General features: G+C 40.6%; 1 non-coding gene across 1 annotated transcript; it reads right to left on the bottom strand.

Moving 5' to 3' along the window:
* Nucleotides 1-9,382: 9,382 nt before the first annotated feature.
* LOC139179361 (U6 spliceosomal RNA) lies at nucleotides 9,383-9,489 on the bottom strand. Its single transcript, XR_011563732.1, has one exon. It is a non-coding gene; the product is annotated as a U6 spliceosomal RNA (small nuclear RNA).
* Nucleotides 9,490-23,340: the final 13,851 nt, after the last annotated feature.

The following is a 23,340-nucleotide window of genomic DNA, read 5'->3' as shown; positions in this document are numbered from 1 at the left end:
AAGATTGCTGAAACTAAGTAACATACTAAATATCTAGTAGTATGCCTTTTGTCTCTATGGAGAGGCATTAATTTAATATTTATTCCCTCCTGTGAGTGATATATGTCTTTCAGTTTATCTCTGAGTATAAAAAGGAGAAAAAAGTAGCTTATGTGGATTCCAATATCAGAACCATACCAGAAAAATTTGCTTTTCAATATTTTCTTTGATATTAATAATCAAATCACTCCGTTTAAATCCATCTGAATTTTAGTCTTTAAATGACACAGGTTAAACAGTTTCATGAATCAGATATGTAACTTTCAATCGCTAGATGAAGAATAAACTTTAGTTAGTTTCAACCTTCGGAGAAGGCAATGGCAACCCTCTCCAGTATTCTTGCCTGGAAAAGCCCATGGATGGAGGAGCCTGGTAGGCTGTAGTCCATGGGGTCGCTAAAACTCAGACATGACTGAGCGACTTCATTTTCACTTTTCACTTTCATGCATTGGAGAAGGAAATGGCAACCCACTCCAGTATTCTTGCTTGGAGAATCCCAGGGACAGAGGAGCCTAGTGGGCTGCCGTCTATGGGGTCGCACAGAGTTGGACACGACTGAAGCAACTTAGCAGCAGCAGCAGCAGCAGCAGCAGCAGTAAACTCCATTAATCTAATCTGAACCATAAAACGTTACCATAACATTTCATGACTGCTGAAGGCATTTTGAGTGCTTGCCAATTTTTCCTGTCCTCTTTCTGGGTTTAGGTATAGGGGAGGATTATACTCTCCACCCCACTGAAATTAGGTATGGTGATGTAACTTGTCAGTAAATGTGAACAGACATGTAATGTTTCATTTCCTGGTAGACTCATTGACAGGCTAGCGCTTGGTTCTCTAGGTTCCCTTCCCTTGCTGCTGCAATCACGGAAGGTTATAATAAGATGGAAGTGGCACAGGACTGAAGGACCCTGGGATGCCCTATTAATTACCGTGAGCACAGCTGCCCTGGATAGCCCAGGACCTACAACAGAATCTGCATAAAGCAAGAAATAAACTTGTTTTGGCTTAAGCTTCTAAAATATTGGAGCAATTTGTTGTCCAGTATGCCTTAGACTACCTTAGATATAGTTGACCATTTTCAGAACCCCTAATAGGCTAGACTTGGTGTTCTCATATGGTAGGCACTAAACTGTTCCCCCTATAGTCTGCTGGTTACATAGTTCATTAGCAAAATAGTAAACAAAGTTGCTATAAGTCTTTATATATAATAGTGGGAAATTATTCCTACTCCCCGCATCCTTTCCTCTCGTTGTGATCAACTACTGCAAAATTGTCCAAGTTTCCAAGATTCTGCTCAATTTCTACTTGGAAATCTCCTTTGACCTCTTGATCCAGTCATGGTTAGCCCCCTTTAGATTCTGAAAGGCGGGGCCAGGCCCCATGACACTTTGTTTCAGTCATTCATTTACAGAAGAACACAATTAGAGTGTTTAGGGGGACATCTCTTATTCTATGTCCTGAAAGAACAGCCCAGAACATGGGAAGTTCTCTGCATGTATTTGTGGAATGAATTAAGGAGTAAAGTGAAAGTGAAAGTCACTCAGTCATGTCCGACTCTCTGCAACCGCATGGACTATACAGATAGCAAATCATTATTTTGTTACCTGATGGATCTGCAGGTCTTGCACACAAAAAAAGATCTTTTAAGCAGCAGGATTGATGCTTTATATTGGGAAATAGTATATCAGTAAAGGTCACTGTGACAGTATGACTTATTCAAATACAGTGCTATTACAAGCAGTCAGTTTTCACATTCCAGAATAAATGGCAGGTGTTTTTTATTTGTGTTTATGTTTCTCACAGAAACTTTATTTGAAATGTTTCATTATTTACTGTTGCTTTTTAGAAATGAAAGGAATGGAACTCTTTCCATGGAATTCTCCAGGCCAGAATACTGGAGTGGGTAGCCATTCCCTTCTCTAGGGATCTTCCCAACCCAGAGATCGAACCCAGGTCTCCCCCATTGCAGGCAGATTCTTTACCAGCTGAGCCACAAGGGAAGCCCAGGAATATTGGAATGGGTAGCCTATCCCTCTCCAGTAGATCTTTCTGACCCAGGAATCCAACCCAGGTCTCCTGCATTGCAGGCGGATTCTTTACCAGCTGCGCTACCAGGAACGCCCTATTAAGGAGTAAGGGAATCCTTAAAAACTCCACTTCTAGGTTACTTGTAAGAGGTAAGTGGGACCTCAAGTCAGGGAAGGTCTTTCCAATTCAAAGGGTCTAGTGGATTATTTAAAAAGGAACAGATAAAAGTTGAGTTTGTTCTATTAGAGAGAGAAGATTTATTCTCTGCATGGACGTAATTTCAAAATACTAGCTAGAGAGAAATTCTCAGTTCAGTTCAGTTCAGTCACTCAGAGAAGGCAATGATAACCCACTCCAGTACTCTTGCCTGGAAAATCCCATGGACGGAGGACCCTGGTAGGCTGCAGTCCATGGGGTCTCAAAGAGTCAGACAGGACTGAGCGCCTTCACTTTCACTTTTCACTTTCATGCTTTGGAGAAGGAAATGGAAACCCACTCCAGTGTTCTTGCCTGGAGAATTCCAGGGACAGGGGAGCCTGGTGGCTGCCGTCTCTGGGGTCGAACAGAGTCAGACACGACTGAAGCGACTTAGCAGCAGCAGCAGCAGCAGTTCAGTCGCTCAGTCGTGTCTGACTCTTTGCAACCCCATGAATTCAGAACACCAGGCCTCCCTGTCCATCACCGACTCCTGGAGCTCACTCAGACTCACGTCCATTGAGTCAGTGATGCCATCCAGCCATCTCATCCTCTGTCGTCCCCTTCTCCTCCAGCCCCCAGGCCCTCCCAGCATCAGGGTCTTTTCCAATGAGTCAACTCTTCCCATGAGGTGGCCAAAGTACTGGAGTTTCAGCTTTAGCATCATTCCCTCCAAAGAAATCCCAGGGCTGATCTCCTTCAGAATGGACTGGTTGGATCTCCTTGCAGTCCAAGGGACTCTCAAGAGTCTTCTCCAACACCACAGTTCAAAAGCATCAATTCTTCGGCTCTCAGCCTTCTTCACAGTCCAACTCTCACATCCATACATGACCACTGGAAAAACAATAGCCTTCACTAGACGAACCTTTGTTGGCAAAGTAATGTCTCTGCTTTTCAATATGCTATCTAGGTTGGTCATAACTTTCTTTCCAAGGAGTAAGCGTCTTTTAATTTCATGGCTGCAGTCACCATCTGCAGTGATTTGGAACCCAAAAAAATAAAGTCTGACACTGTTTCCCCATCTATTTCCCATGAAGTGATGGGACCAGATGCCATGATCTTCATTTTCTGAATGTTGAGTTTTAAGCCAACTTTTTCACTCTCCTCTTTCACCTTCATCAAGAGGCTTTTTAGTTCCTCTTCACTTTCTGCCATAAGGGTGGTGTCATCTGCATATCTGAGTGATTGATATTTCAATCAGCAATCTTGATTCCAGCTTGTGCTTCTTGCAGCCCAGCATTTCTCATGATGTACTCTGCATAGAAGTTAAATAAGCAGGGTGACAATATACAGCCTTGACGAACTCCTTTTCCTATTTGGAACCAGTCTGTTGTTCCATGTCCAGTTCTAACTGTTGCTTCCTGACTTGCATACAAATTTCTCAAGAGGCAGATCAGGTGGTTTGGTATTCCCATCTCTTTCAGAATTTTCCACAGTTTATTGTCATCCACAAAGTCAAAGGCTTTGGCATAGTCAATAAAGCAGAAATAGATGTTTTTCTGGAAGATCAGTTGCTCAGTTGTGTCCGACTCTGCCACCCCATGAATCACAGCACGCCAGGCCTCCCTGTCCATCACCAATTCCCGGAGTTCACTCAGACTCAACGTCCATCAAGTCAGTGATGCCATCCAGCCATCTCATCCTCTGTCGTCCCCTTCTCCTCTTGCCCCCAATCCCTCCCAGCATCAGAGTCTTTTCCAATGAGTCAATTCTTCGCATGAGGTGGCCAAAGTACTGGAGTTTCAGCTTCAGCATCATTCCCTCCAAAGAAATCCCAGGGCTGATCTCCTTCAGAATGGACTGGTTGGATCTCCTTGCAGTCCAAGGGACTCTCAAGAGTCTTCTCCAACACCACAGTTCAAAAGCATCAATTCTTCAGCGCTCAGCCTTCTTTACAGTCCAACTCTCACATCCATACATGACCACAGGAAAAACCATAGCCTTGACTAGACAAACCTTTGTTGGCAAAGTAATGTCTCTGCTTTTGAATATGCTATTTAGGTTGGTCATAACTTTCCTTTCAAGGAGTAAGCGTCTTTCAATTTCATGCCTGCACTCACCATCTGTAGTGATTTTGGAGCCCAGAAAAATAAAGTCTGACACTGTTTCCACTGTTTCCCCATCTATTTCCCATGAAGTGATGGGACCAGATGCCATAATCTTCGTTTTCTGAATGTTGAGCTTTAAGCCAACTTTTTCACTCTCCACTTTCACTTTCATCAAGAAGCTTTTTAGTTCCTCTTCACTTTCTGCCATAAGGGTGGTGTCATCTGCATATCTGAGGTTATTGATATTTCTCCTGGCAATCTTGATTCCAGCTTGTGTTTCTTCCAGTCCAGCATTTCTCATGATGTACTCTGCATATAAGTTTTCCATGATCCAGCGGATTTTGGCAATTTGGTCTCTGGTTCCTCTGCCTTTTCTAAAACTAGCTTGAACAACTGGAAGTTCATGGTTCACGTAATGTCGAAGCCTGGCTTGGAGAATTTTGAGCATTACTTTACTAGTGTGTGAGATGAGTGCAATTGTGTGGTAGTTTGAGCATTCTTTGGCATTGCTTTTCTTTGGGATTGGAATGAAAACTGACCTTTTCCAGTCCTGTGGCCACTGCTGAGTTTTCCAAATTTGCTGGCATATTGAGTACAGCACTTTCACAGCATCATCTTTCAGGATTTGGAATAGCTCCACTGGAATGCCATCACCTCCACTAGCTTTGTTCATAGTGATGCTTTCTAAGGCCCACTTGACTTCACATTCTAGGATGTCTGGCTCTAGGTGAGTGATCACACCACCGTGATTATCTGGATTGTGAAGATCTTTTTTGTATAGTTCTTTTGTGTATTCTGCCATCTCTTCTTAATATCTTCTGCTTCTGTTAGGTCCATACTATTTCTGTCCTTTATCGAGCCCATCTTTGCATGAAATGTTCCCTTGGTATCTCTAATTTTCTTAAAGAGATCTCTAGTCTTTCCCATTCTGTTGTTTTCCTCTATTTCTTTGCATTGATCACTGAGGAAGGCTTTCTTATCTCTTCTTGCTATGCTTTGGAACTCTGCATTCAGATGCTTATATCTTTCCTTTTCTCCTTGCTTTTCGCTTCTCTTCTTTTCACAGCTACTTGTAAGGCCTCCTCAGGCAGCCATTTTGCTTTTTTGCATTTATTTTCCATGGGGATGGTCTTGATCCCTGTCTCCTGTACAATGTCAGGAACCTCAGTCCATAGTTCATCAGGCACTCTATCTATCAGATCTAGGCCCTTAAATCTATTTCTCACTTCCACTGTATAATCATAAGGGATTTGATTTAAGTCATACATGAATGGTCTAGTGGTTTTCCCTACTTTCTTCAATTTAAGTCTGAATTTGGCAATAAGGAGTTTATGATCTGAGCCACAGTCAGCTCCTGGTCTTGTTTTTGCTGACTGTATAGAGCTTCTCCATCTTTGGCTGCCAAGAATATAATCAATCTGATTTTGGTGTTGACCATCTGGTGATGTCCAAGTGTAGAGTCTTCTCTTGTGTTGTTGGAAGAGGGTGTTTGCTATGACCCCTGCATTTTCTTGGCAAAACTCTATTAGTATTTGCCCTGCTTCATTGTGTATCCAAGGCCAAATTTGCCTGTTACTCCAGGTGTTTCTTGACTTCCTACTTTTGCATTCCAGTCCCCTATCATGAAAAGGACATCTTTTTTGGGTGTTAGTTCTAAAAGGTCTTGTAGGTCTTCATAGAACCGTTCAACTTCAGCTTCTTCAGCATTACTGGTTGGGGCATAGACTTGGATTACTGTGATATTGAATGATTTGCCTTGGAAACGAACAGAGATCATTCTGTCATTTTTGAGATTGCATCCAAGTACTGCATTTCGAACTGTTTTGTTGACCATAATGGCTACCCCATTTCTTCTGAGGGATTCCTGCCCACAGTAGTAGATATAATGGTCATCTGAGTTAAATTCACCCATTCCAGTCCATTTTAGTTTGCTGATGTCGACATTCACTCTTGCCATCTCTTGTTTGACCACTTCCAATTTGCCTTGATTCATGGACCTGACATTCCAGGTTCCTATGCAGTATTGCTCTTTACAGCATCAGACCTTGCTTCTATCACCAGTCACATCCACAGCTGGGTATTGTTTTTGCTTTGGCTCCATCCCTTCATTCTTTCTTGAGTTATTTCTCCACTGATCTCCAGTAGCATATTGGGCACCTACCGACCTGGGGAGTTCCTCTTTCAGTTTCCTATCATTTTGCCTTTTCATCCTGTTCATGGGGTTCTCAAGGCAAGAATACTGAAGTGGTTTGCCATTCCCTTCTCCAGTGGACCACATTCTGTCAGACCTCTCCACCATGACCCGCCCGTCTTGGGTGGCCCCACGGGCATGGCTTAGTTTCATTGAGTTAGACAGGGCTGTGGTCCTAGTGTGATTAGATTGACTAGTTTTCTGTGAGTATGCTTTCAGTGTGTCTGCCCTCTGATGCCCTCTTGCAACACCTACCGTCTTACTTGGGTTTCTCTTACCTTGGACATGGGGTATCTCTTCACGGCTGCTCTAGCAAAGCGCAGCCACTGCTCCTTACCTTGGACAAGTGGTATCTCCTAGAGAGAAAGTCTATTTAGCTACATATCTCTGAATGATAATCTAGACCTCAGATTTGTGCTGGAGAATATTAAAAGGGAAAGAGGTTTAATACTAAATAAATATGTATATGCTTACATAAAAAGACATATACTGGTTCAACTGGGCAATGCAAAACATGTTAGAAAATGAAATTGGGGTATGTCTAAATATTTTAGGGGTATGTCTAAATAATCTCAAACTCATGGACAGGCTCCTCTGTCCATGGGATTTCCAGACAAGAATGTTGGAGTGGATTGCCATTTCCTTCTACACAGAATCTTCCAGACCCAGAGATTTAACCTGTGTCTCCTCCTAAATATTTTATGAATTATTTGGAACAATGATAGTTTTCTTAATATTTAGGTGTGCTCTTGTTCAGGGCTTCCCTGTTGGCTCAGTGGTAAAGAAACTGCCTGTCAATGCAGGAGACATGGTTTTTGTACTGCTGTAAGTCCTATTGAAGAGATTTACTTAAAATGGAAATATCACATTTCTGAGGTGGTAAATATCTTCTTACGCATTTCATTTTTGCATATTACAACAATAAGAAAAAGATTATTTTATGTCTTCCAGAATTGTGTGTGTGTGTATGTGTCTGTGGTTTACATAGCAAGATCAGAGATGTTGCAAGGTAGTGTTCAATTTTAATGGACCTCTTCAGTTCAGTTCAGTTCGGTCGCTCATTCGTGTCCAACTCTTTGTGACCCCGTGGACTGCAGCACACCAGGACTCCCTGGCAGTCCATCACCAACTCCTGGAGTTCACCCAAACCCATGTCCATTGAGTCAGTGATGCCATTCAACCATCTCATCCTCTGTCATCCCCTTCTCCTCCCGCCCTCAATCTTTCCCAACATCAGGGTCTTTTCAAATGAATCAGTTCTTCACATCAGGTGGCCAAAGTATTGGAGTTTCAGCTTCAACATCAGTCCTTCCAATGAACACTCAGGACTGATCTCCTTTAGGATTGACTGGTTGGATCTCCTTGCAGTCCAAGAGACTTTCAAAAGTCTTCTCTAACACCACAGTTCAAAAGCATCAATTCTTCGGCACTTAGCTTTCCTTATAGTCCAACTCTCATATCCATACATGACTACTGGAAAAACCATAACCTTAACAAAACAGACCTTTGTCAGCAAAGTAATGTCTCTGCTTTCTATTATGCTGTCTATGTTGGTCATAACTTTCCTTCCAAGGAGCAAGCGTCTTTTAATTTCATGGCTGCAATCCCCATCTGCAGTGACTTTGGAGCCCAAGAAAAGAAAGCCTGTCACAGTTTCCACTGTTTCCTCATCTATGTGCCATGAAGTGATGGGACTGGATGCCATGATTTTAGTTTTCTGAATGTTGAGCTTTAAGCCAACATTTCACTCTCCTCTTTCATTGTCATCAAGAAGCTCTTTAGTTCTTCACTTTCTGCCTTAAGGGTGGTGTCATCTGCCTATCTGAGGTTATTGATATTTCTCTTGGCAATCTTGATTCCAGCTTGTGCTTCATTCAGCCCAGCATTTCTCATGATGTACTCTTACTTCAGACTTTATATTTCTAGAAGCTATTTAATCTCAAGCAAGCAAATGTTTTATTTAGATATTTATGTATGAGTTTATTGATGACATCAGGGAGTTAAAAATTGGGATTGTGGCTATATTCTGAAATATATTTGTTTTTAGTTTCTAAGTTATGTCCAACTCTTTTGCAACCCCAGGGACTATAGCCTGCCAGGCTGTTCTGGCCATGGGATTCCCCAGACAAGAATACTGGAGTGAGTTGCCATTTCCTACTCTAGGCAGTCTTCCCGAACCAAGGATCAAACCCATGTCTCCTGCATTGGCAGGAGGATTCTTTACCACTGAGCCACCATGCTGCTGCTGCTGCTGCTAAGTCGCTTCAGTCGTGTCTGACTCTGTGCGACCCCATAGGCGACAGCCCACCAGGCTCTGCCACCCCTGGGATTCTCCAGGCAAGAACACTGGAGTGGGTTGCCATTTCCTTCTCCAATGCATGAAAAGGAAAAGTGAAAGTGAAGTCACTCAGTCATGTCTGACTTTTAGTAACCCCATGGACTGCAGCCTACCAGGCTCCTCCGTCCATGGGATTTTCCAAGCAAGAGTAATGGAGTGGGGTGCCATTGCCTTCTCCGTAAGAAGTGTTCTAATTTCATTCTTTTTCACGTAGCTGTCCAGTTTTCCCAGCACCACTTGTTAATGAGGCTGTCTTTTCTCCATTATATATTCTTGCCTCCTTTGTCAAAGATAAGCTGCCCACAGATGTGTGGGCTTTTCTCTGGGCTTTCTATCTTGTTCCATTGGTCTACATTTCTGCTTTTGTGCTGGTACCATAGAGTCTTGATGACTAAATTTGTAGTATAATCTGAAGTCAGGAAGGTTGATTCCTCCAGCTCCAATTTTCTTTCTTAAGATTGCTTTGGTTTGGGGGATCTTTTGTGTTTCCATACAAATTGTAAAATGTTTTGGTCTCATTCTATGAAAAATACCATTGGTAATGAAAATATGGAATGCTTCATAAATTTGCATGCCATTTTTGTGCAGGGGCCATGCTAATCTTCTCTGTATCTTTCCAATTTTAGTATAGGTACTGCCGAAGCGAGCACTAGAAATCACTATTTCATGAAAAATTCTCGATTTGTTTTTAATTGGAAAGCTTTTTTCTTTTTGAAGACAAAGTTATACATAGGAAAATATTTTAACAGCTTTTAATTGATTTCATGTTTAGTATAATGTCTAATATATGTAATTACAAGACCTCAGTTCAGTTCAGTTCAGTTCAGTCACTCAGTCATATCTGACTCTTTGCGACCCCATGAATTCAGCACACCAGGCCTCCCTGTCCATCACCAACTCCTGGAGTTTACCCAAACTCATGTCCATCGAGTCGGTGATGCCATCCAGCCATCTCATCCTTTGTCGTCCCCTTCTCCTCCTGCCCCCAATCCTTCCAACATCAGAGTCTTTTCCAATGAGTCAACTCTTCGCATGAGGTGGCCAAAGTACTGGAGTTTCAGCTTTAGCATCAGTCCTTCCAAAGAACACCCAGGACTGATCTCCTTTAGAATGGACTGGTTGGATCTCCTTGCAGTCCAAGGGACTCTCAAGAGTCTTCTCCAGCACCACAGTTCAAAACATCAATTCTTCAGTGTTCAGCTTTCTTCACAGTCCAACTCTCACATCCATACATGACCACTGGAAAAACCATAGCCTTGACTAGACGGACCTTTGTTGGCAAAGTAATGTCTCTGCTTTTGAATATGCTATCTAGGTTGGTCATAACTTTCCTTCCAAGGAGTAAGCATGTTCTAATTTCATGACTGAATCACCATCTGCAGTGATTTTGGAGCCCCCAAAAATGAAGTCTGACACTGTTTCCACTGTTTCCCCATCTATTTCCCATGAAGTGATGGGACCAGATGCCATGATCTTCGTTTTCTGAATGTTGAGCTTTAAGCCAATTTTTTCACTCTCCTCTTTCAATTTCATCAAGAGGCTTTTTAGTTCCTCTTCACTTTCTGCCATAAGGGTGGTGTCATCTGCATATCTGAGGTGATTGATATTTCTCCCAGCAATCTTGATTCCAGCCTGTGCCTCTTCCAGCCCAGCGTTTCTCATGATGTACTCTGCATAGAAGTTAAATAAGCAGGGTGACAATATACAGCCTTGACGTACTCCTTTTCCTATTTGGAACCAGTCTGTTGTTCCATGTCCAGTTCTAACTGTTGCTTCCTGACCTGCATACAGATTTCTCAAGAGGCAGGTCAGGTGGTCTGGTATTCCCATCTCTTTCAAAATTTTCCACAGTTTATTGTCATCCACACAGTCAAAGGCTTTGGCATAGTAAAAAAAGCAGAAATAGATGTTTTTCTGGAAACATCTGGAACATCTGGAAGTTCATGGTTGACATATTGCCGAAGCCTGGCTTGGAGAATTTTGAGCATTACTTTACTAGCGTGTGAGATGAGTGCAAGTGTGCAGTAGTTTGAGCATTCTTTGGCATTGCCTTTCTTTGGGATTTGAATGAAAACTGACCTTTTCCAGTCCTGTGGCCATTGCTGAGTTTTCCAAATTTGCTGGCATATTGAGTGCAGCACTTTCACAGCATCATCTTTCAGGATTTGAAATAGCTCCACTGGAATGCCATCACCTCCACTAGCTTTGTTCGTAGCAATGCTTTCTAAGGCCCACTTGACTTCACATTCTAGGATGTCTAGCTCTAGGTGAGTGATCACACCATCATGATTATCTTGATCGTGAAAATCTTTTTTGTATAGTTCTTCTGTATATTCTTGTCACCTCTTCTTAATATCTTCTGCTTTTGTTACGTCCATACCATTGCTGTCCTTTATCAAGCCCATCTTTGCAAAACTTACAGGATTCATTTTGTTCATTGAAATTGCTTCATGAGTGTTTGTCAGTTAAATTTAATAAAAGCTTTACTATATAGTTTTTGATAACCATGGTAATCATAGCTATTTTTATATGTAAAGAATGCTCATGAAATTTATAATGTGATATAAATGACATACTTAAATGAAGTGGTAATATAACTATTCATGTTACCAAGTGTTACTGTAATATATGCCTCCTGTTTATTGCATATCACATGTCTCTTATAAATGGCACTATATGTCTATATCATCAGAAACATTTCTAGGCATAGACTTTCTAATTAATATGCATACTTTCTAGGATAAAGATAAGGCCTGGAGAAACAAGCATGGGCATGTGGATGTATAAAATATTTAGTACAATGAACATACAGGAGGGCCAACTTTTCAGTACCCATCCAAATTTTAAGCTACAGATTTAGATAGGTCAGCACCATGTTGTCTAAAACCCACTTTCTCCTTCACTTTTTAAGATGCCTTTTTGTCAAAGTGAATTTCGGTTATTATGTAATCTGTTGCTGATTGGCAGTAAATTTTCTTACTCTTTGGAAGAGAATATTCCATTTTAGGTCATTAAAGTATCAGTGGTGTTAAAAAATATCCTTGTGATTTAAAATTTAAAAGCCATTCAAATAATGGTTATTTCCTCTCTTTTAACAAAAGGCTAAGAATGAAAAATCAAATAGTATCTATTTGATATAATACAATTAAAATCTTGGTGTTTAGCATTTTAATATTGCTTATTAAATTGCAACTATAACTGAGAACTACACTTCTCCTTTTATAAATCTTAAAGAGTTCGGTAAACTCTTAACTGCTTGTCAGTTTCCATGTATCAAAATGTACAACTTTGAACCAGGCAGCCACTGACTCTGGCTTTCCAGGCCTAAAAATCTAACAAGTCTCAGCACATTTCCTTCTGGCAGGGCTTGCCACCCCCTTCTCTGCCTTTGCTCTTGGGAGGCTGAGCGAGCATGTGTGTGATTAACTAACTACCACAGTGGCTCAGGCTCTGGAGCCAGGCAGATTTGAGTTCACGTCCCTGGCCTGGCTATTCACTATCAGGGTGACATGAGGAGAGTTACTGTTCCTGGTAGAGAAAAACCACCAGTGAAGATACAATCAGCATCCAGGGAAGGTAATGAAGATCCTTTTCTTAAAGAATGTTGCAAATGGGAGTCATCTGTGTCTTGGTTAAGGCTCCCTTTATGAAGCAGAAGTCTTCCTGCTCCAAGCTGAGACTTCTGGCTTTTTGTGCTTTTGATGATCTTAATCAAGTGACTCAACTAGGGAATTTTCAATTTCCTTATCTCTATAATGAGTCTATAAATATTCCATGATCTCTAAGTTCTTTTTGTCTCTGTGCTAAGCAATCAAACTCACTGTCAAGAACTATTGAATTTTTGTAGGTGGATGATTAATAAAAAGACTTTGCACTATAACACCATGTGAAACATTTTTGTTTACTGAGACTGGGTCAAGCCTTTCAAGTATTTGCAGAGACAGACACTGCTCTCCCCACTTAACAGTTCTGGAAACTGCAGCAAGTGACTGGCCCAAAACTGCAGTACGAGTGAAATGGCACAACTAGGAACAAAAATTACCCCTTCTGGTTTCTACTTTTTTATTTTTTATTGACACTACGGCTACTTTGCTGCAAGTATAGCACTTTAAAAAAGTACTACCACAGCAAATTAATGTTATTAGGTAAATAGCATGTTGAACATCTTTTCCCATCTCTGAACTCTAGGTCAGTGTTGAAGGTATAGCGTTATCAGACATTGCAAGACGAGTAGGTGGAAAATAAGACTACTTGAACAAAGTGGTTTTCTTATTTGGTATGTTTTTATATGATGACATAGTTACAGGAGCTATTGTGTAAATTTCAGGGGTAATAATATATATTTTCTAGATATTTATGATTTTCTGTTTAAATAAAGTGATGACTTTGCTCAGAAAGGAACAAATATTCTCATACAGAGATCTGGGAATGTTTTAAATAAATACAGTTATTTTGGTGATAAAAACATAAAAATGGGATTAAGATGTTCTTTCTGAGGATGCTAATGAAGATTGTGTACAATCGTATCAGTTTTAACCTCTTCATTCCCTGATATATAGGAACTATTTATGATAATCAGTGACCTTTTATTTGGAATATCACTAAAACATAGTTTTACACCTGGCAAATGTAAAGCTACTTTTCTCTCTATATATTTTGATTTGGATTAAGTGTTGCCTCATAGCTCCACTCATGATTCTTATGCATATTACAAATTTTGCAATCTGTTAATGCTATAGAACAGGCTGAGCTATTGCTATCATTACTATTTCAACACCCAAGAGCTTCCTTCCAATTAATTCTGAAATATTTCACCTTTTCTCTTTTCCCCGAATGTTAGACGAGGTTGAGGAATTTAAGAGTAAGTTGGTGAAACACAGGAATGGTAGTTTTGTAATATAATCCTTCCATTCACACTTTAAAGTCAAGTCAATTCAGTGAAGCTAGTAATTTTATAATTACCATAGATTTATTAGTCGGTGTTTGTAATCCCATATCTGAAGGAAAATTTAGAAAATAATTTTGTAAGTTTGTTCATCAATAAGATGGTGATAAATTAGTATGATACCCTATGTTGCAAGGTTTGAATTATGAATAAATATTTTTTAAAGTCTAACTGTAATAAACAAGGATCATACAATGTTAAATCTTAGCAAGTCTTTGGAGATTGTCTACTCAAACCATTCATTACATTTATTAGAAATGTAATGACTACCCTGAGACATAGGGTAGTCAGATTTCACCAGATGTCCAGTTAAATTTGAATTTCAGATGAACAATAGGTAATTTTTGGCATAAATACGTCCAATATAATATTTAATTATACTAAATAATCATTTGTTGTCCATTTGAATTTCAGATTTAACTGGGTGTCCTGTGTTTTATCCAGAAATCTTACCCACAGAGGTAACTTAATTTCTTTCTTTTCTTTTTTTTTGCCCATGCCATGCATGCAGAATCTTAGTCCCCTAACCAGGTGTGAAGCGTTTGCCCCCTACAGTGGATTGCTAACCACTGGACTGCCAGGGAATTCCATAATTCTTTTCAAAGGGTATACAGTTAACTATACAGTGATGAAGGAATAGAATCTGAAAAATTAAAGGTTTACAGAAAACTCTTCCAAAGAATTAAGTTCTATAGTAGAATGTTTTAGAAAAACAAAGTAACAATATGTCATAAACATAATTTTATAAAAATTGAAAATAACCAACCATTTAAAATGGAAAATTTCTAATCTCTTGACTCTAGCAACCAAATTCTGAATTACTTTATTCTCTTAGAATTTGTAAAGAGCTCACATTTAAAAATCAGAGTTTCTTTTTTTTTTTCTAAAACAAGAGTATATGGTCCTCACTGTTAACCAGAACCGAATAGCAGCGATTCCTCTAAGCATGTTTCTGAATATGTCTAGTCAATGATTAAAGTAATTTTTAGTTATAGTGAAACCTTAGCTATGAAAAACTAAGAATAATTTTGTATCATATAGCTCTCAGTTCAGTTCAGTCACTGAGTTGTGTCCGACTCTTTGCGACCCCGTGAATCACAGCACGCCAGGCCTCCCTGTCCATCACCAACTCCTGGAGTTCACCCAAACTCACGTCCATCAAGTCGGTGATGCCATCCAGCCATCTCATCCTCTGTCGTCCCCTTCTCCTCCTGCCCCTAATCCCTCCCAGCATCAGAGTCTTTTCCAATGAGTCAACTCTTCGCATGAGGTGGCCAAAGTACTGGAGTTTCAGCTTTAGCATCATTCCTTCCAAAGAAATCCCAGGGCTGATCTCCTTTAAAATGGACTGGTTGGATCTCCTTGCAGTCCAAGGGACTCTCAAGAGTCTTCTCCAACACCACAGTTCAAAAGCATCAATTCTTTGGCGCTCAGCCTTCTTCACAGTCCAACTCTCACATCCATACATGACCACAGGAAAAACCATAGCCTTGACTAGATGGACCTTTGTTGGCAAAGTAATGTCTCTGCTTTTTAATATGCTTTCTAGGTTAGTCATAACTTTTCTTCCAAGGAGTAAGCGTCTTTTAATTTCATGGCTGCAGTCACCATCTGCAGTGATTTTGGAGCCCCAAAAAATAAAGTCTGACACTGTTTCCACTGTTTCCCCATCTATAGGGGTAGGGAGTATTAAAATACTCCTACAATATAGGAGTAAGAGGCACAAATTATTAGGTATAAAATAAGCTACAAGGATATATTATACAATAGCTGCTGCTGCTGCTGCTGCTAAGTCGCTTCAGTAGTGTCTGACTCTGTGCGACCCCATAGACAGCAGCCCACCAGCAGGGAAGCCTATTATGTGATACAGGGAATATATATTAATACAAAACAGCCAATATTTTATACTAACTCTAAATGCAGTACAATCTTTAAAAATTGTGAATTACTACATTGTACACCTGTAACTTAATATTGTACAGCACTATACTTCAATAAAAAATAAATAAAAGATCTTAAAATTTTATAAAACAGAGTTTATTAAGAATCCAAATTACCACACATGGTACCTTTTAGCAAGTCACAAAGAAAGAAAATCTTGTACTAATATAAAAATACATTTGATATTTGTTATATCACTTACTTGTGTTATATCACGACTTACAAGGTGATAAAGTGCTCTATATATTTTAAAGATGCAATTAATTCTTGAAACATGCTTATGAGGCAAAGAGAAGGCATAATTATTATTATTTTAAAGATGAATAAAATGCACCTCAATTTTATTGCAGGATCACCCCAAGGACACACAAATTAGTGGAGGAGTAGTAACTGAGTCTCCACATTTCAGTAAACACAGTACATCAGCTACCTTAATACAAGGAGCTACTTAAATTACTTAAGGTATATAACATTATTTACAGTTATTTTAACATTCAGATCAGATAAGATCAGATCAGTCGCTCAGTCATGTCCGACTCTTTGCGACCCCAAGAATCGCAGCACGCCAGGCCTCCCTGTCCATCACCAACTCCCGGAGTTCACTGAGACTCATGTCCATTGAGTCAGTGATGCCATCCAGCCATCTCATCCTCTGTCGTCCCCTTCGCCTCTTGCCCCCAATCCCTCCCAGCATCAGAGTCTTTTCCAATGAGTCAACTCTTCATATGAGGTGGCCAAAGTACTGGAGTTTCAGCTTTAGCATCATTCCTTCCAAAGAAATCCCAGGGCTGATCTCCTTCAGAATGGACTGGTTGGATCTCTTTGCAGCCCAAGGGACTCTCAAGAGTCTTCTCCAACACCACAGTTCAAAAGCATCAATTCTTCGGCGCTCAGCCTTCTTCACAGTCCAACTCTCACATCCATACATGACCACAGGAAAAAACCATTACGTTAAGATTATTCTAACTAATAATATTAAAATCACTGTAAAAATAACAAAATGAGGTAAAAATGGAAGGGCCTTAAAATTTCTCTTATAAAAATAGTCATGCCAGGATGGCATTAGCCAAAAGTATTATTTTATAAGAAGAGTGCAATATACAAATAAAATGATTTAAACATTAAAATCTATCTCAAAATCAGCTGGATATTTTGAAATCCCTTAAGAAGGGGTTCCTCTTTGTCATATAGGTAGAGAGCACATTTAGATGAACAATATTTCCCTATAATGATCTTAACTCAAATTTACTAAAGCTCCTAAATAAGAAATGATAAGTATCTACTACATTCAGGGGATTTTGGTTAGTAAATGTGGATAGACTGAGAAGCTGTTAAAACAACAGCTGGATAGTGAGAATATGATAACTATTTGAATGTTAATTATTATTTAGCATTATATATTTTGTTTAATTTGTACATTTCATGTTATTTATACATTTAAGTATTATATATTTACTATTTAGCATTACATATTTAGTATTTACTTATATTTATTTACATTTGCTATTGAGATATTTAATAAAACTATATTAACAAAATTAATATCCAAACCTAAACAAATTATACAAGCAATATTTGATAAACACCTACAATAATGATTTTGTTGTTGTTTATTGCAGCCTCATGGACTGTAGCCCATTAGGCTCCTCTGTCCATGAGATTTCCCAGGCAAGAATACTGGAGTGGGTTGAGGGTTGCCATTTCCTTCTCCAGAGGATCTTCCCAACCCAAGAATTGAATCTGTGTCTCCTACATTGGCAGGTGGATTCTTTATCACTGAACCACTTGGGAAGCCCACAATAATGATTTCAGTTCAGTTCAGTCACTCACTCGTGTCCGACTCTTTGCAACCCTGTGAATCACAGCATGTTAGGCCTCCTTGTCCATCACCAACTCCCAGAGTTTACTCAAACTTGTCCATTGAGTCAGTGATGCCATCCAGCCATCTCATCCTCTGTCGCCCCTTCTCCTCCTGCCCCCAATCCCTCCCAGCATCAGGGACTTTTTGCATGAGGTGGACAAAGTATTGGAGTTTCAGCTTTAGCATCAGTCCTTCCAATGAACACCCAGAGCTGATCTCCTTTAGGATGGACTGGTTGGATCTCCTTGCAGTCCAAGGGACTCTCAAGAGTCTTCTCCAACACCACAGTTCAAAAGCATCAATTCTTCAGTGCTCAATTTTATACCAATAAATAATATCAAGATTCCCACATAATCTTGACATAATTCCTAAAGGATTTCCAAAAGGAAATCCCCATTTTGACTCTCCAAGAGATTAAGATTCCATTTTCAAACTCCCAGTTTAAGGGGCATAGACAATATTTAAATATAAATTTAAAATGTTTAATTTATCATCAGCCTTGATTCACGGACCTAACATTCCAGGTTCCTGTGCAATATTGCTCTTTACAGCATTGAATCTTACTTCCATCACCAGTCACACCCACAACTGGGCATTGTTTTCCCTTTGGCTCCACCTCTTCATTCTTTCCAGAGTTATTTCTCCACTCTTCTACAATAGCATAATGGCCACCTACCGACCTGGGGAGTTCATCTTTCAGTGTCCTATCTTTTTGCCTTTTCATACTGTTCATGGGGTTCTCAAGGCAAGAATACTGAAGTGGTTTGCCATTCCCTTCTCCAGTGGACCACGCTTTGTCAGAACTCTTCTTGGGTGGCCCTACATGACATGGCTCATAGTTTCATTGAGTTAGACAAGGCTGTTATCCATATGATCAGTTTGATTAGTTTTCTGTGATTGTGGTTTTCATTCTGTCTACTCTCTGATGAACAAGGATAAGAGGCTTATGGAAGCTTCCTGAATGGAGAGACTGACTGTGAGGGAAACTAGGTCTTGTTCTGATGGGTGGGGCCATGCTCAGTAAATCTTTAATCCAATTTTCTGTTGATGGGCAGGGCTCTATTCCCTCCCTGTTCTTTGACCTGAGACCAAACTATGGTGAAGGTAATGAGGATAATGTCAACCTCCTTCAATAAGTCCCATGCACCCACTGCCGCACTCAATGCCCCCAACCCTGCACAGGCCACTGCCGGCCTCTGCCGGAGACTCCTGACACTCACAGGCAAGTCTGGGCCAGTCTCTTATGGGGTCACTGCTCCTTTCTCCTGGGTCCTGGTGCTCACAAGATTTTGTTTGTGGCCTCCAAGAGTCTGTAAATTAGAAGTGGTCAAAAAGGAGATGGCAAGAGTGAACATTGACATTTTAGGAATCAGTAAACTAAAATGGACTGGAATGGGTGAATTTAATTCACATGACCATTATATCTACTACTGTGAGCAAGAATCCCTTAGAAGAAATGGAGTAGCCATCAGAGTCAACAAAAGAGTTCAAAATGCAATACTTGGGTGCAACCTCAAAAATGACAGAATGATCTCTGTTCATTTCCAAGGCAAACCATTCAATATCACAATATTCCAAGTCTATGCCCCAACCAATAATGCTGAAGAAGCAGAAATTCAATGGTTCTATGAAGACCTATAAGACCTTCAAGAACTAACACCCAAAAAAGATCTCCTTTTCATCATAGGGGACTGGAATGCAAAAATAGGATGTCAAGAAATACCTGGAGTGACAGGCAAATTTGGCCTTGGAGTACAAAATGAAGCAGGGCAAAGTCTAACAGAGTTTTGCCAAGAGAACACACTGGTCATAGCAAACACCCTCTTCCAACAACATAAGAGAAGACTCTACACGTGGACATTACTAGATGGTCAATACCAAAATCAGATTGATTATATTCTTTGCAGCCAGAGATGGAGAAGCTCTATACAGTCAACAAAAACAAGACTGGGAGCTGATTGTGGCTCAGATCGTGAACTCCTTATTGCCAAATCCAGACTGAAATTGAAGAAAGTAGGGAAAACCACTAGACGATTCAGGTATGACCTAAATCAAATCCCTTATGATTAAACAGTGGAAGTGAGAAATAGATTCAGTGGATTAGATCTGATAGAGTTCCTGAAGAACTATGGGCGTAGGTTTGTGACATTATACAGGAGCCAGTGATCAAGACCATCCCCAAGAAAAAGAAATGCAAAAAGGCAAAATGGTTGTCTGAAAAGGGCTTACAAGTGGCTGAGAAAAGAGAAGCTAACAGCAAAGGAGAAAAGGAAAGATATACCCATCTGAATGCAGAGTTCCAAAGAATAGCAAGGAGAGACAAGAAAGCCTCCTCAGTGAACAATGCAAAGAAATAGAGGAAAACAATGGAAAGGGAAATACTAGAGATCTCTTCCAGAAAATTAGAGATACCAAGAGAACATTTTATGCAACTGCTGCTAAGTCGCTTCAGTAGTGTCTGACTCTGTGACCCATAGATGGCAGCCCACCAGGCTTCCCATCCCTGGGATTCTCCAGGCAAGAACACTGGCGTGGGTTGCCATTTCCTTCTCCAATTTCATGCAAAGATGGGCTCAATAAAAGACAGAAGTGGTATGGACCTAATAGAAGCAGAAGATATTAAGAACAGGTAGCAAGAATACACAGAAGTATACAAAAAAGATCTTCATGACCTAGATAACCACAATGTTGTGATCACTCACCTAGAGCCAGAATGCATCCTGGAATGCAAAGTCAAGTGGGCCTTAGAAAGCATCACTACAAACAAAGCTAGTGGAGGTGATGGAATTCCAGTTGAGCTATTTCAAATCCTGGAAGATGATGCTGTTAAAGTGCTGCACTCAATATGCCAGCAAATTTGGAAAACTCAGCAGTGGCCACAGGACTGGAAAAAGTCAGTTTTCATTCCAATCCCAAAGAAAGGCAATGCCAAAGAATGTTCAAATGACCACACAATTGCTCTCATCTCACACACCAGCAAAGTAATGCTCAAAATTCTCCAAGCCAGGCTTCAGCAGTACATGAACTGTGAAATTCCAGATATTCAAGCTGGATTTAGAAAAGGCAGAGGAACCAGAGATCAAATTGTCAACACCCGTTGGATCATATAAAAAGCAAGAGAGTTCCAGAAAAACATTTACTTCTGCTTTATTGATTATGCCAAACCCTTTGACTGTGTAGATCACAGCAAACTGTGGAAAATTCTTCAAGAGATGGAAGTACCAGACCACCTTACGTGTCTCCTGAGAAATCTGTATGCAAGTCAAGAAGCAACAGTTAGAACTAGACATGGAATGATGGATTGCTTCTAAATTGGGAAAGGAGTATGTCAAGGCTGTATATTGTCACCCTGCTTATTTAACGTTTATGCAGACTCTAGTACTCTTGCCTAGAAAATCCCGTGGATGGAGGAGCCTGGTAAGCTGCAGTCCATGGGGTTGCTAGAGTCGGACACGACTGAGCGACTTCACTTTCACTTTTCACTTTCATGCATTGGAGAAGGAAATGGCAACCCACTCCAGTGTTCTTGCCTGAGAATCCCAGGGACAGGGAAGCCTGGTGGGCTGCGGTCTATGGGGTCACACAGAGTCGGACATGACCTAAGCGACTTAGCAGCAGCAGCAGCAGCAGCAGAGTACATATGCGAAAAGGTGGGCTAATTGAAGCACAAGCTGGAATCAAGATTGCCGGGAGAAATATCAATAACCTCAGATACACGGATGACACCACCCTTAATACAGAAAGCGAAGAGGAACTAAAAACTATCTTGATAAAAGTGAAAGAAGAGTGAAAAAGCTATCTTAAAACTCAACATTCAGAAAACTAAGATCATGGCATCAGTTCCATCACTTCGTGGCAAATAAATGGAGAAACAATAGAAACAGTAACAGATTTTATTGTCTTGGGCTCCAAAATCACTGCAGATGGTGACTGAAGCCATGAAATTAAAAGACGCTTGTTCCTTGGAAGAAAAGCTATGACCAAACTAGACAGCATATTAAAAAGCAGAGACATTCCTCTGCCAACAAAGGTCCATCTAGTCAATGGCACCCCACTCCAGTACTCTTGCCTGGAAAATCCCGTGGACGGAGGAGCCTGGTAGGCTGCAGTCCATGGGGTCGCTAGGAGTTGGACAGGACTGAGTGACTTCACTTTCACTTTCATGCATTGGAGAAGGAAATGGCAACCCACTCCAGTGTTCTTGCCTGGAGACTCCCAGGGACAGGGGAGCCTGGTGGGCTGCCGTCTATGGGGTCGCACAAAGTCAGACACAACTGAAGTGACTTAGCAGCAGCAGTCCATCTAGTCAAACCTATGGTTTTCCAGTAGTCATGTATGGATGTAAGAGTTGGACTATAAAGAAAGCTGAGCAATGAAGAATTGATGCTTTTGAACTGTGGTGTTGGAGAAGACTCTTGAGAGTCCCTTGGACTGCAAGGAGATCCAACCAGTCCGTCCTAAAGGAAATCAGTCCTGAATATTCATTGGAAGGACTCATGATGAAGCAAAACACCAGTACTTTGGCCACCTGATGTGAAGTACTGACTCTTTGGAAAAGACCCTGATGCTGGGAAATATTAAAGGCAGGAGGAGAAGGGGACAACAGAGAATGACATGGTTGGTTGACATCACTGACTTGATGAACATGAGTTTGAGTAGGCTCTGGGAGTTGGTGATGGACAGGGAGGCCTGGCGTGCTGCGGTCCATGGGGTTACAAAGAGTCCAACATTGAACTAACTAACTAATAATTGAGCATTGATTAGATTAATAAAATCCTGCTCAAAGGAGAAGTTAAAAGAAGTATACAGATTAGGCAACTTATGGAGTTCAATAATTCTGTAACAGTTCTGTTATTTGGTCTTTAACAATAGTAGAGGATTTTATATAGGCTGAGCTGCATAATCACTAGTATACCCACTACAGATATGATTTCCTAGTCTTCTGACCCACTCACACCTGCCTTTCCAACCCAAGTACAAACTACACCTCAAAATATGGAAAATTTTGAAGTAAGCAATTAAAAAAAAAAAAAAAACTTTTATTGCCCTTCATTTGTCTCTACTGAGACAAAAATTGGGGGATATACTGAATAATTGTGAAATTCCTGACTATACATAGAAATTCTTAAGGATGTCAATATCACCAGTGCTTAGCTCAGAGTTAGGTGTGCATAAGATCCATCATGGAGAAGGCAATGGCACCCCACTCCAGCACTCTTGCCTGGAAAATCCCATGGATGGAGGAGCCTGGTGGGCCACAGTCCATGGGGTCACTAAGAGTCGGACAAGACTCAGCGACTTCACTTTCACTTTCATGCACTGGAGAAGGAAATGGCAACCCACTCCAGTGTTCTTGCCTGGAAAATCCCAGGGACCGGGGAGCCTTGTGGGCTGCCGTCTATGGGGTCGCACAGAGTCGGACACGACTGAAGTGACTTAGCCTAGCATAGCAAGGTCCATCATACATTTATTGAATTGGCAAAGTGAAAACAAATAATAATAAAACAAGGTTTTCTGCCTTCTAGCAGCTTGCTCCCTTTCCTGGGTGTAGTTAGAGGTATACACAGGAAACAACAGCAGTACAGAAACATACTAATGCGTACATGCTCAGTTCTTGGTTTTGTCTGACTCTTTGTGACCCCATGGACTGTGTAGCCAGCCAGGCTCTTCTGTCCAAAGAATTTTCCAGGCAAGAATACTGGAGTGACTTGACATTGCCTGCTCCAGGGGATCTTCCTGACTCAGGGATCAAAC

Source organism: Bos indicus, chromosome 2, assembly GCF_029378745.1.
Source record: "Bos indicus isolate NIAB-ARS_2022 breed Sahiwal x Tharparkar chromosome 2, NIAB-ARS_B.indTharparkar_mat_pri_1.0, whole genome shotgun sequence".
Taxonomy (NCBI): domain Eukaryota; kingdom Metazoa; phylum Chordata; class Mammalia; order Artiodactyla; family Bovidae; genus Bos; species Bos indicus.
Note: the sequence above shows the minus strand (reverse complement) of the source record. Positions and strands in the feature narration are given on the sequence as shown.